Raw genomic sequence first — 14,602 nt, forward strand, 5'->3', positions numbered from 1 at the left:
GTACATGTTGACTACCAATTTCAAAATTCCCATATTCTTTGTTCACCCCTAAGGAAGATGAACTAAAGCCAGGTGTCTCCAAGTCAGAACTGACAGAGGCCTTAAACATCAGATGGCCCATCCCCTTCTTTGACAACCGGGGAATCTAAAGCTGAGCTTATGGAAGAAAACAGCCTGTTTAGTAACAAAGTGAAAACCAAAGCCTAGTCACCTAACCTCTGGTCCAGAACTCCTGCGACAACCCAGCACCCACATAGGATGAGTCTCCCTAACCAGAAACTCTGAAATCCACAACTTTTTCAGTGCCGACGTGACGCTCAACGAAATGTTCATTGGAGCAGCTCAGATTCTGGATTTTTGAATTCAGGATGCTCAACCAGCAAGTATAATACAAATATTCAAAAATCCAAAAATGCAAAAAAATCTGAGACACTTCTGGTTCCAAGCAGTTTGAATGAGAGATTTTTAACCCGCATTTTTTTTTCCTCTAATGAAGGAAATTAAAAACGAGGCCCGAGCATAGTCATTCAATCCATACTAAAGCCATTCAATACTTTAATTAGTACCCATTTAAAGTTAAGTGCTACCCACAGATATCTAAAAGGATGAAAACATACATGCCTATAATCCCAGAACTTTGGAAGGCCGAGGCGGGAGGATCACCTGATGTCAGGAGTTCAAGACCAGCCCGGTCAGCATGGTGAAACTCCATCTCTACTAAAAATGCAAAAATTAGCCAGGTGTGGTGATGCACACCTGTTATACCAGCTACTCGGAGGCTGAGGCACGAGAATCACTTGAACCTGGGGGGAGCACGTTGCAGTGAGCCGAGATCACAGCACTGTACTCCAGCCTGGAGCAGAGAGCAAGATTCTGTCTCAAAAAAAAGAAAAAAGAAAATTAATTTAAATTGTGTTTTCACATGGAGCCCATGTTCCCAGAACACAAGCCCTGCTCTATGCTCCAAGGGCACAAAGTGTGCCCCTTTATCTTAATACTCACCATATTCCATGGCAGTCATTGGCACATGTCTGTCCATCGCACTAGACTTCCTGCGCATGAGGCAGGGATCATATATTATTACCTTTCTGTCCCCAGTGTCTGGCCTAGAAGACACTCAGTAAATGATTCCTGAACTAAGTCAGATACTAAGATACGTTAAACTTGTATTAACAAAATTGATTTAATAAGTTTGACAATGCAGCATTCATACCACACAGCTTAAATCTCAACCTGCAGATTTATCTTGTGTTCTGTTAGATTATCACCTATTAACATTCAGGAGGCACCTAGTATTTGCTGGGCATTACTAATTGCTGGGGACCTAGCAGTGACAAAACAACATTCCTTGTTCAAAGAGAAGTTCTAGTATAAAGAGGAATAGAAGGAACAGGCTAGATTGATGAGAGAGCTAAGAAAAGGACAGGCTGCCATGGGAAGCACCTGGTCTTGTCTGGATGGTACACAGTTAACGAAGTCTGAGTGCTTCGTATAGCATAAGATCATCTCGGCCGGGCGCGGTGGCTCAAGCCTGTAATCCCAGCATTTTGGGAGGCCGAGACGGGCAGATCACGAGGTCAGAAGATCGAGACCATCCTGGATAACACGGTGAAACCTCGTCTCTACTAAAAAAAATACAAAAAACTAGCCGGGCGAGGTGGCGGGCCACTGTAGTCCCAGCTACTCGGGAGGATGAGGCATGAGAATGGCGTAAACCCGGGAGGCGGAGCTTGCAGTGAGCTGAGATCCGACCACTGCACTCCAGCCTGGGCGACAGAGCAAGACTCTGTCTGAAAAAAAAAAAAAAAAAAAAAGATCATCTCCTCCAAAGAAGCGAATGAAGCTTTGATTCCCCAGTACCAGAAGTCACCAGAAAGGTGCCCACAGCCACATGCTTAGTGTAGGAAGTGAAACCAAACAAACAAAGCTCCAACTTCCAGAGGCAATGGTCCAATTATGAAATCCTCTGGCTATGTTCAATTGAAATTCAAGGTATTCAAGAGGCCAATATTTAAGTGATAAATTAACCCAACCACTTAAAACTAAAGTAGTCTTTGGTTCAAGGGGTAAGGGTATACTACCTTTTACAAACTTATTAGCTCTTAATATTTACATTTGAATATGATGATGATGGTGTAATAATAACTTTACTGAGTAGTTACTATGTGTTAGGCACCAAACTAAGCACTTTACACACACATTTGCACGATCCTGTGAGATGATGATGACCCCTTGTCATCCCATTTCATAGATGAAAGTCAGGTTTATATAAGCTTAAAAACTTGCCCCAAATGACACAGCTAGTTAGCAAAACCCAGGCAGCCTGACTCCATAGGCCTTGTTTAAAGAAGTAATATTTATAAACTGTCCAGCACAGAGGTGGTACAAACGAGAGTTCAATAAATGCCTAAAGAGCACTTCATACCCAAAATCGTTCCCCGCCAATCAAACTAGACTTACTCTGGTTCTGCACAACCAACTGTCAAATTATTGTTCCATGAAGAAAAGGTGGAATGGGTAGAGATCAGAATAGAGTGAATAACTGGTGAATATACTTCATGACAGGTAGTAACAGGATGTGGCATTTAGGCTATTTCCACATTTGTTTGCATAACACTTTTTCACAGTTCTAAAGCACAAGAACCATTCTAAGCTGGTGAAAGCATCAGGCATGTCTATGATCCAGGACTCCAATTCACTGTGGATCAGCGGATCTCAGCCTTTACGGTATATCAGAACCACCTGGGGGGTTTTTAACAGCACTAGAGCTGCCCAGGCTCCATTCCTGCAAATTCTATTTCAACTGGTCCGGAGGAAGCACGCATGCTTTTTTCACAGCCCCCCAGGTGCAGCTAGGTTTACACACCACTGTCCAAGATGCTCTCACACTTCCGCTCAGTTCAATACACACTCACTGAGATTCTAAACACTACCAATCAGGTTAAGTTAACAAGTCAGGCTCCACTCCCTAATAATATTGGCAAAGAAACCAATATCAGAGATTTATTCCGGTCCAAAACAAATAAATTGCCGGGTGAAAAAAATGCCCTGGCATAGTTTGCCATACAAAACAACTTCCTGTATCTTCCCGGTCAGTAGCCTAGAGACTGACTCTGAGCCATGAGAATTCAGAATCAGGGGAAAAATCCAGTCTGAGGCATCTGTCATACTCCTAGCACACCCCCAAAAGCGCCCAGCTACATTTCACATCCACTGTCCTTACAGGGGTCGAAATAGGGAAGAGCAGTGCAATATAGAAAACAGAGCCTGCTGGGTGCCAAAAGGCTGGGAAATACCAGTCCTAGCCCTACAACCAATCGGTCTGGTCACTTCTCTCTGGTCCTGGTGTGGCCAACAGTTACATGAGAGGGTGAGCCATAAAAACACAGATGTCAGGCAAGCTCCAGCATCCAAAATACATAGAAATTAAAAAGCATTAAGGTGATATCAAGGAATGTATGCCATCAACCAGAAAAGTAACTGAAGTATTCCTTTTCCCATTCATAAGAAATCAAAAGTGGAAGCAGAAAATTGAGCAATCAGCCTACCAAGTTGACTGGGGCAACAGAATACACTCACGGATTCTGCTCACAACAGCGTGGGTGACAGACCAAAAGAAGAACAGCAGAGCGTCCCTCTCTCCTCTATACACCCATGCCACCAGCACGTGAGTGCGTCCACATGCAGAGCCCAGTCTCCTGTTCCACTGACGCCAGCGTCCACTCTCCGCAAGCGTACTAAGTGCCACATGTGCTATGATGCTCCCTCATCTCATCACCAAAGACATCCCTGCTGGAGGTGAGTATGTGACAGACGAAAATCACGGAGGCCTAGGGAGGTTGAGACCCGCATTCTCACTGCGGTGAGGGCGTGCTTGAGAGGGACCCCACGGCTGGGCCCTCCATGCTGCTCTCCTCAGTAATCACTCTCAGACCAGAGCAGCGAGGAGGAATTTTCTTCCTCTCACTATTTTCAGCCCCTTGGCTGACCCAGCATTCCCCAGAAAGCTATCGAGTTCTGGCAGCTCTGAGGCCACAAAGCCATAAACGCATGGGACACACAGCCCATCTGTCTCTAACGGGTCTTTTACTTGTCATGCTGGTCATTTCTAAGAGCAGATGGGTTAAGAAAGACGTGGCAAGTTACCACGAAATGACCCCTCCACTCCTCCCTGTGGGAAGGCTGACTAGCGAGCAGTCAGGCCGGCTTTCTTCCCCCACTCCCTGCATTCCTGTCCCTAAGGAGCCACAGACAATCCCACCAAATATAGGCAGGAGACAGCCACCTCCTTCCTACAGCTGGAGGGGGGAAGGGTCCTCTCGGGCCTTTCTAACTGCATGAAAACCAAACTGTGAGCTGTACTGACCCGGGCCTCACCCATGTTACAGGCATGTACAACACAGGTGCCCAGTGGTATCATCATGCAGAACTACGAATGTGCTTTCCATCGTTTTCATACAATGATTCCAGAACCGCTATGCACACAGCTCCACTTCTCACACATACGACGTGCTTCACGGATTACACAGCATGTTCACCAAGCCCCTCATCCGCTCCTCCCAGCAGCCTTGTGTGATCCCTTCAGTATGCTTCCTCATCTCCATTTCTTAAGAAATGGAGTTTCTGAGGTTATGAAACCAAAACTTTCCCAAGAACATCCAGCTAGTGTTAGAACCAGGATATGAGGGCTTCTGATTCTAGAACCAGTATTTGTGCCACTGTTCCACATGGGCCCCTCCAGGGACTTCTGCCTGATCTTGAAATGCAGACAGCAAATCCATCTCTCTACAGTCCTGGGGTTCCCTATAGACAAGAAGTCAAACTTCTAACAGAAAGCTTATACTTATTTGGAAGGATACCTGGGATATTCCTTTTAAGTTAGTTTGTTCGTGTTTTGGAAAGATTGTTCCAATGGCAATGCGGGGCATGAAGTGTAGAAAGGATTCCATGATGAGGCAGAGAAATAATTCGGTGGCTCTTACAACAGTTCAAATGAGGCATGAGGTGCAACTAGAAAGGACAGAGGGAAAATGCATTGGAAAGAAATGCAAAATGAAGTCCACTCAGACCCAGGATGGAAAAAAGGGGAGTAGGCATGATGGTGGTTTCTAGTTTGAAAGACTGATGAACAAGGATGTCATTAACTACTGCAGAGTGGTGTCTGGGGCCTGGGTGCACCAGTTTGTTTAACCATTCACCTGCTGAACAGTCTCTGGGCTGTTTCCAGTTTCTAGCCTTTATAAATAATGCTGCTATGAACAGATACATAAAGGCTGTTGTGTGAACATAAGTCTTCATTTCTCTGGGATAACTGCCCATGAATGTGAGTGCTGCATCCTATGGCAATTGCACATTGAGTTTTTTAAGAAATTCTCAGCTGTTTTCCAGAATGGCTGTGCCATCTTCCATTCCCACCAGCCAAGTGTGAGTGATCCCGTTTCCCCACATCCTCACCAGCATTGGCCTTGTTACTACTTTTTATTTTAGGCATTCTGATAGGTGTATAGTGACGTGGCTTTAGTGTGCCTTTTTCTGATGGCTCATGATGTTGAACATCTTTTCATGTGCTTATATGTTATCTGAAATGTCTCCTCAGGTCTTTTATTCATTTTCAAAGTAGATGGTTCAGTTTCACTGCTGAATTTTCATAGTTCTTTATATATTATAGATATGAGTCCTTTATCAGATATATGGTTTGCAAATAGTTTCTCCCAGTCTCTAGCTCCTCTTTTCATCTTTATTTTGCATTTTACATTTTAGTCCATGATCCATTTTGATTTAATTTTTGTATGAGGTACGAGGTTTAGATCAGAGTTCAGGTTTTTTTTCCTATGAATAATCAGGTAGCCAGTAACTTTTTTTAAGAGACAAAGTCTCACTCTGTCACCCAGGCTGGAATGCAATGACAAGAACAGAGCTCACTGCAGCTTTGACCACTGGGCTCAAGTTATCCTCCTGCCTCAGCCTCCTGGAGTAGCTGGGACCACAGGCAGGTGCCACCATGACCAGCTAATTTTTTTAGTTTTTGTAGAGACAGGGTCTTCAGCCATGTTACCCAGGCTGGTGTGGAACTCCTAGGCTAAAGTCATCATCCCACATAAGGCAGTGGCACATGACTGTAATCACAACACGTTGGGAGGATGAAGCAGGAGAATCACTTAAACCCAGGTATTCCAGATCAGCCTGAGCAACAGAGGAAGGCCCTGTCTCTGCAAAAAATTTTAAACATTAGCTGGGCATGGTGTTGTACACCTGTGGTCCCAGCTACTTGGGAGGCTGAGGTGGGAGGATCTCTCGAGCCTATCAGGCTGAGGCTGTAGTGAGCCATAATTGCACCACTACCTTCCAGCCTGGGAGAAAGTGAGACGCTGTCTCAAAAAAAAAAAAAAAAAAGAAACAAACAAACATACAAAAAATGCCAGAGCATCACCCATATTAGACAGGTATTGTCTTTTTGAAAATTGTTACAGTTATATAATAGACGTGTAAAATGTCCACTTTGAAAGCTTGAAAAATATATAACTCTAAGTATTCTTACCTTAAAATTCTGATTCCTACCTAAGATATCGCATACTGTTTACATAAGTATCACAATGTCTGGACAACAACTAAAAATGTGTACGAGGGAGAAAAATGAGCATGTATGCCTATTAATTAAGGTATATTTCCCCCTCATTACACAAAAAGTCATCACGGCAAACCCCTGTGACTGTATCTAAAGCAAGCCTACAGTTTTACTTCTCTGTATAATAAAATGCAAGGCTAAAATTCAAATACTAAACATTTCCTGAAGCCGAGGGTAGTTTACTTAAAATAAATGCCCAGGGTCTATATCAAAAATATGAAAAAGCTAGCTACTTAGCCATTCCAATCTAAGTTCAGCTTTTTCTTTTTTAATTGACACATAATTGTGCACTCTACATATGTATGGAGTACACATAGTGATGTTATAATACATGTAATGTATGTGATCAGCGTAATTAGCATATCCAACATCTCAAACATTTATCATTTCTTTGTGTTGGTAACGTTCAATACCCTTCCTCCAATTATCTGGAAGTATATATTCGTTTTTTGTTTTTTTTGAGACAAAGTCTTGCTCTGTTGCCCAGGCTGGAGTGCAGTGGTGTGATCTCAGCTTACTGCAACATCTGCTTCCCAGGTTCAAGCTATTCTCCTGCCTCGGCCTCCCTGGTAGCTGGGGTTACAGGCACCCACCACTATGCCCGGATAATTTTTGTATTTTTAGTAGAGATGGGGTTTCACCACATTGGCCAGGCTGCCCTCAAACTCCTGACTTCAGGTGATCCACCCACCTCAGCCTCCCAAAGTGCTAGGATTACAGGCATGAGCCACGGCGCCCAGCCTGAAACTATATATTCTTGTTAACTATAGTCATCCTATGTTATAAAACACTAGAACTTACTACTTCCCGGGTTCCAGTGGTTCTCATGCCTTGGCCTCCTGAGTAGTGGGGATTACGGGCATCCGCCACTGCATCTGGCAAATTTTTGTATTTTTTAGTGGAGATGGGGTTTCACCACATTGGCCAGGCTGGTCTTGAACTCCTGGCCTCAAGTGACCCGCCCACCTCAGCCACCCAACAGTGCTGGGATTACAGGTGTGATCCACCACTCCCAGCTAATTTTTGTGTTTTTAGTATAGACAGGGTTTCACCATGTTGGCCAAGCTGGTTTCAAACTCCTGACATCAGGTGATCTGCCCTTCTCGGCCTCCCAAAGTGCTGGGATGTCCACGTGCACCCCGCGCCCAGCCAGCTGCTGTAGTTTACAACCCCCTACACCCCGTAAGAGCTCCCTTGTCTCCATATCCTCGCCAGCACTTGTTTTTTGTCTTTTTGATAATACCCATCCTAATCGGTGAGATGATACCTCACTGTGGTTTTGATTTGCATTTCTCTGTTTATAAGTGATACTGAACATTTTTTTCACATATTTTTTGGCCATTTGTATGTCTTCTTTCAAGAAATGTCTGTTCGGTTGGGTGTGGTGACACTAACCTGTAAGCCCAGCACTCACAACGCTAAGGCAGGAGGACAGCTTGAGCCTAGACCAGCCTAGGCAGCATAGCAAAACCCTAGCTCAAAAAGAAAAAAAGAAAAAGAAATATCTGTGTCTGTTCAGCTTTTTGACCTCCAAAAATTAAGAGCCCATTTTGGAATCGGACGACCTGCCTGATTCAGAGACAATCTGTGTTTGGTTCTACTCTGCTACTTCCTATGTGACTTTGGGAAGTTCCTTTAGCCACTTTGAGCTCAACTTCCTCAACATTAACTAGGAATAAGTAGCACCTGCCTCTGCTGGTTAACGCTGAGGACTGAAAGGAGAACCTCCACAACGCCACTTGACAATGCCGCCTGGCGGAAGCCCCTCAATGCGGGGCTGGTAGGATCATCTGAAGCCAAATACAACTTTCTTTTCCACTGTCCCAGGCTCACTCTGCATGCGATTAGCAAGGAATAGCGAATAAAGGAAACCAAAATAATTGCTTAATTTTTAATAAGAAATTATTAAAAAGTGGGGGTGGTGGCAAAATAGGAGGGAGAGGAGGGGAAGGAAAAGCAGCCAGTCACAAGTTCTAGTCCAGGGCTCATCCCTGGCCTCCTCACTCAGGCAATCACCAGTCCCCACCTCCTGGGGAGGGGTACTTTCTCCGCTGGCTTCACCTACAGAGAAGGCACTGCCACAGGTGTTCAGAAACCAGGAGCACCTTGAAATGGGCAATGTGCTTTGGGTAGGAGACCTACAATTTCGCCAAAGGAACCATGGCACAAAAGTGACCCACATAGGAGGGACCAACGGCTGTAAATACTTGGAGGCAAAAACGGATGTAACACCTTCTGTACAGGAGACACACACCCAAATAAAGTTGCCAAAATAGCAGAGAAAAAAATACAGCAGACATCCAGTGCCATTTTGTTACAGAAATATTTATATCCCAAAGCCAGGGACCTCTCTGGAACACTGTCTTTATTTCCACGTTTCATGGAAGATGTTTGAGTGCACTCACGTGTGTCTCAACAAACCTCCAGCCCCTGCTCTAAACCCTGTGGCTCCTCAGCAAAACCCAAAAACAAGTATCAGTTTTCCTTCCAAATGGGAAATTTCCTGACCTAGCGAAACCAGCATCAAATCCACTTATTATGAGATAGCTGATTACAGGCGAAGTCCTCTAGTCCAAGATGACTCCCCTCCTGCAGGAGCGGGAAGGATGGGCAGAGCACTGGCCTGCCAGATCACATCTCCAGGCAGTTTGAAACCATGGCTGCTCAGGTGAGCCGTGATAAAAATCAAAACCAAGTATCTCTGAAAAGTGTACATGGCAAGACCCAGACCTTGGACCAGACTCAGCAGAAATGGATGTTGCAAGGTTTGTTCAGAGACCTCCTCTCCATATCCCCTCTCCCCGGGACCTCCCTCCTTGCACTAGGGTTCCAGGGCCAATGGACCACTCCCTTACCTCTAGCCCAGTGCATTTTCAGGACCAGCTCCCAGACTGTACCAGACCCTGAAATGTATTCGCTGAATGCACTATTTCTTGAAAGGATCGTAAATCACCTGATTATAACAAAAATTGTTTTAAAAGTGTTCTCTCTCTGTCTCTCAGGAATCGTGCCATGAATTTGAGCAAGCAGCTTTGCTTCCCTCTACTGCAATTCTATCATTTGCAAAATGTTAACAATTACTGTGTTCACCCATAGCATTGTTGTAAAAAGCCTTAAGACCCACTTCATGTAGCCTGCCTGTAGCACAGACCCTGTCACATGGTAAATGCCCACCGAAGGTGAGTTATCTGTAGCTATTATTACCTGCCACTCCAGCGAATAAAAGGAGTCCATCAGGTCTCATCGTATCACCATGAAAGGATGTCCATGTAGACTGCGGAGTGGGAGTAGGGGAACTCAATGTTTATCAGGTACTATTTTGCTTTTTAGAATGTGTACATGTATATTTGTGGGTAAACTGGAAAAGATCTGGAAGGAAATACACCCAGTGTTAATAGTGACTACCCCAAAGACACATTCATCCAAACACACAGGAGAAAAACACTCACTATCTTTCTGTCTTCCATATCATTTGAACTATTTTCAATAAGCATCTATGGCTTTTGTAAAGTTTTTGAAAGGAACTTATTGCATTTTTTTTTTTCTGGAGAAACAAGCAGGAGCACGAAAAAGGTGGAAATAGAAGGTAAAATGGAGTGGGACTCAATGGAATTGAGTCCCAGCCAGGCTCAGCACGCACACGAACCATGCACCTCTCACTACAACTCAACACCAGCTCTCTCTTCTCTTGGTCCAATGGCCCAAGACTTAGAGATAAAATGTTTATTGTGAGCACATCATTCACACCAAGGAGCTTGGAACCACCCTTTCAAACTCCTCCGGTTCTGTGTACCTGCCCGGGGCTGTTAGCTTTCCTCCTGTGTCTTTGGCTGGCCTGTAATCCCCTAGTGGTGGAAATGCACCCTGACACTTAGCCATCATCCCCACAACACTCAGCACCGCATAGAGACCAGGGCAGTGATGCCCACTCGGACTGTGATTCTACTTATAAAGCAAAGGACCAGGGGCCAGATGCGACTTGTCTGTGGTAACTCACCAGCTGTTGCTTGAACCAGAACAAAGCCAGGTCTCCTGATGCCCAGAAAAGAGCTAGTGCCTGTCCCGCTAGAAACGTGGTGAAAATGTTTTGCTTGCTGTGAAAAGACGCACTACTGGAGAAGATGGGTGCAACTTCTCATGGAGCCACTCAGCCCAGATCACCAGGAAACAGGGCAGCCGGATGAGACACTTGGCCCAGATCACCAGGAAACAGGACTGCCGGATGAGACACTAAGCCCGTCCACTGGAAAGGAAATCTGGCTGTGCAGTAGAGGGAAATTCACACAGGTTACCCTGGCCCAACGGCAGCAACAACATGAACAAAACAAAAAATACCTGACTGGAAAGCCACAGCCTGGCTAGCAAATTCAAAAGAGAGCCACAATCCTAGCAGCACATATCACTGCAACACAGAGCTTCAGTCAGTGTGCGCACACTTTAAGTAGAAAGGTAAAATGTCCATGTTTTTGAAACAAAGGGCTATTTTTATGTGTGTGTGTGTGATGTCAGAAGAAACTGTTGGCAAGGAAATAGAAATAGGCTCCCTTACACATTGACAGTGAGATAATGGTATGGCCCTAACGGAAGGGAATCGAGCAACACTCATCAACATTTAAAATGTACAGAACCCTGGATCTCACAATTCCATTTCTAGCAATGCATCCTATGAACATATTCACGCAAATATGCAAGAATTACGTATAACTCAGCATTGATTAATCCAAACGGTTGGGAATAACCTAAATATTTACCAGTGGGGAACTGATGGAGAACACTGTTTATCTTATGCCAACATCTGTGTTTTAAAAAGAAGATACATATGCTGGGCGCAGTCGCTCACACATGTAATCCCAGCACCTTGAGAGGCTAAGGCAGGTGGATCAAGAGGCAAAGATATCCAGGCCATCCTGGCCAACATGGTGAAACCCTGTCTCTACTAAAAATACAAAAATAATCTGGGCATGGTGGCGTGCGCCTGTAGTCCCAGCTACTCAGGAGGTTGAGACAGGAGAATCACTTGAACCCAGGAGGTGGAGGTTGCAGTGAGCTGAGGTCACACCAGCCTGGTGACAGAGCAAGACTCCATCTTGGAAAAACAAACAAGCAAACAAACAAAAAAACTGGCAACAGTGGTCACAGAGCAGTGATGGGAGTAGGACTGCCTTTCACTCTCCAGGACCTTTTGAATGTCGCTCATATTACATATTCAAAATATATGACTACAGTAAACATTTTCAGAGTAACTATGAAAAACTGGGGAAATAATGATATCTAACACACAGGACTGCTGCATAATTAAAGGATGAAAAACATTAATCACTATCAGAGTTCAAAGGAAGAAAGACTAATTCTAGCTTGGATGTCAGAGCGGGGATCATGTAAAGGAAGTGAGTATTTCAAGTCTTGAAGGATGGAGAAGATTTAAAGAGGCAGAAGTGTGGAGATGATGTCCCAGATGGAGATAAGAACATAGGCAAAGAAGATGAAGAGATGAGAAGCTATAAATTCTAAGTGCAGCTCTCAGGCTGGGCTTCAGAACAGGGCTTAGGCAACAAGTTGGAGTGCAAGGCTGACAGCGGGAATGGAAACACTGAAACCCAACTTGCATATCACGCCCAGATCATGAGCCTTGAATGCCAAGCCAGGGAACCCGTCCTTGATCTTAACAACAAAAAATCACTGGGGTGGCTGTGGAGGCTCATGCCTGTAATCCAGTGCTTTGAGAGGCTGAGGTGAGAGGACTGCTTGAGGCCAGGAGTTTGAAACCACTCTGGACAACATAGCAAGACTCTGTCCTTACAAAAATTTAAAAATTAGCTAGGCAGGATAGCACACCTGTAATCCCAGCTACTCAGGAGGCTGAGGCGGGAGGATCACTTGAGCCCAGGAATTTAGGGTTACTGTGAGCTATGATGGCATGCCTGCATTCCAGCCTGAGCAACAGAGCAGGGGCATGTCTCAAAAATAAAATAAAATGAAATAAAATCACTAAAAGTTTGTAGAGACACAAAGTATAAAATCATACTTTTATACTTTATGTCTGCCCACCCAGGAAACCAATCCCCTATCTACAGTCAACAGCCACGAGGCCAGCCAGGCTAGCACATCAGACAGGAAGCCAGACTGCTCTCTCTCCACAACCCAGAAACTAAACCACAACTCTGTCCCACGTGGCCAGGACTTGACTCAAAACTGACAGCCACCCTAATTTTGGCCCCTATTTCCAGTTAGGATAATTCACAGAAAGCCATATACGCCCCTAACCAATCCCATAGGACACCGCACTTCTGTACAGCCGCCTCCAGCCCCCACAACAGCCTCCACTGGGAGCCGTTCTTTTCCATACTGAAGCTTCCCCACTCCTCATCCGCCACTCACTTGCATGTCAGTCTCTGCCACATGCAAGTGACGGTGCCGACTCCCTTGCCACAGCAGCTCTGAGAAAGTTGCCTCTGCCTGTCTCATGTGGGCGGCCTTCCCTTATTTCCCCCAAAGAATAAGTCTTAAATGAGGGGCTTCTCTCCATATGGCCCAGCTATACAATTCAGAAGCCCAGCATGGCATATTCCAAGCCTGGAAAGACCATACACCCCTCAGGTCTTCTTTCCACAAAACACAGCTTCCTTGAGTTCCTCAGTCATTCCCCACCAACCAGGGAAGGAACCACGTGTTATGGAAAGATCAAGGGTCTTGAAGTCAAACTTCTGAGTTCATCAAGTACCTCATCTTTCCACTTAAGAAATTACATGGCCTTGGCCAGGCGTGTTGGCTCACACCTGTAATCCCAGCACTTTGGGAGGCCGAGTTGGGCAGATCACCCAAGGTTGGGAGTTCAAGACCAGCCTAACCAACATGGAAAAACCCCATTCCTACTAAAAATATGAAATCAGCCTGGTGTGGTGGCGCATGCCTGTCATCCCAGCTACTCGGGAGGCTGAGGCAGGAGAATCACTTGAACCTGGGAAGCAGAGGTTGTGGTGAGTCGAGATCACGCCACTGCACTCCAGCCTAGACAAGAAGAGCAAAACTCTGTCTCAAAAAAAAAAAAAAAAAAAAAAAAAAATGACGTGACTTTGAAAAATTTTCTTAACTTCTCTAAGCCTCTATCTTCATCGTAAATAAAATAATTTTACCTCCAAGATTGCATTAAATGGAATCTCACATGTAAAACAGCTGACAAATATTAGGGGCCCAACAGCTGTGTGCTCCTACTGCCGCCCCACTTTACCCCAAGGGAGAAGCACAAGATGTCCAGAAAAAGCCTGTTGATCCCTACACCTTAGCATCCTGTGTTCACACAAGGCGCAGTGGCATCCAGACTTACCAGGGTCACCCAAATACAAGCCATGTTCTGATTTTTCAACTTAGGTACACATGGCTTCTAACGTTCACTATATATGATCCATAATTTAGAAGAGATTTTCCTACACTACCCGATGGTTCTATTTTGGCAGACTTAGATGTGCCATAATAGCTCACTCTCTTAAGCCCTCTTCAGTATCAAAAACAAAACTTTAATCTGTAACACAGTTATCAGCAGTGAAAGTGGAAAATGTACCTATGAGTCAAAATGACCCTCTGCCCCGCCCCACCCAACAAAAAGCTGTTCAGGAGGATTTGGGCTGCTTATGAGAATGCTGTCTGCATTCCCAGGGACAGACAAATGCCTACCCTGGTTAGAAGCTGCGCTGCTCAGCCTCCAGGGTAGAAAGCTCCCCACACCCTCTACCCAAGGAGAAGAGAAACAAACGGGGTGGCCAGGCTCTAGGACGTGGATGTGTAGTGTGGTTTCTGCAGTCCAGGTCACCGCCCTGGGTGAAGCTTTTCCTTCCTTCTTTTCCACCCAAGTGGCCAAGGTCCTACGGCTGCTGTAGGGCCTCTTCCCTAGGATGAGTCAGCCCAGCCATTCCCCTTCCCTCTTTTTTTTTTTTGAGATGGAGTCTCACTCTGTCACCCAAGCTGCACTGCAGTGGTGCA

General features: G+C 45.1%; 1 protein-coding gene across 15 annotated transcripts in view; it reads right to left on the reverse strand.

The window, feature by feature from the left end:
* Positions 1-14,602, reverse strand: part of LOC114675870 (SH3 domain and tetratricopeptide repeat-containing protein 1-like) — a 51,201-nt gene that overhangs the window by 24,013 nt on the left and 12,586 nt on the right. The window contains exon 4 of one of the 15 annotated variants that reach the window (XM_077942932.1): positions 9,830-9,994. The exons of the other annotated variants lie outside the window; for them this stretch is intronic. The gene's annotated coding sequence lies outside the window, so the exon portion shown is untranslated. The remainder of the gene's footprint in view (positions 1-9,829; positions 9,995-14,602) is intronic. 15 annotated transcript variants of the gene reach the window in all.

Source organism: Macaca mulatta, chromosome 8, assembly GCF_049350105.2.
Source record: "Macaca mulatta isolate MMU2019108-1 chromosome 8, T2T-MMU8v2.0, whole genome shotgun sequence".
In the NCBI taxonomy this organism is placed as follows: domain Eukaryota; kingdom Metazoa; phylum Chordata; class Mammalia; order Primates; family Cercopithecidae; genus Macaca; species Macaca mulatta.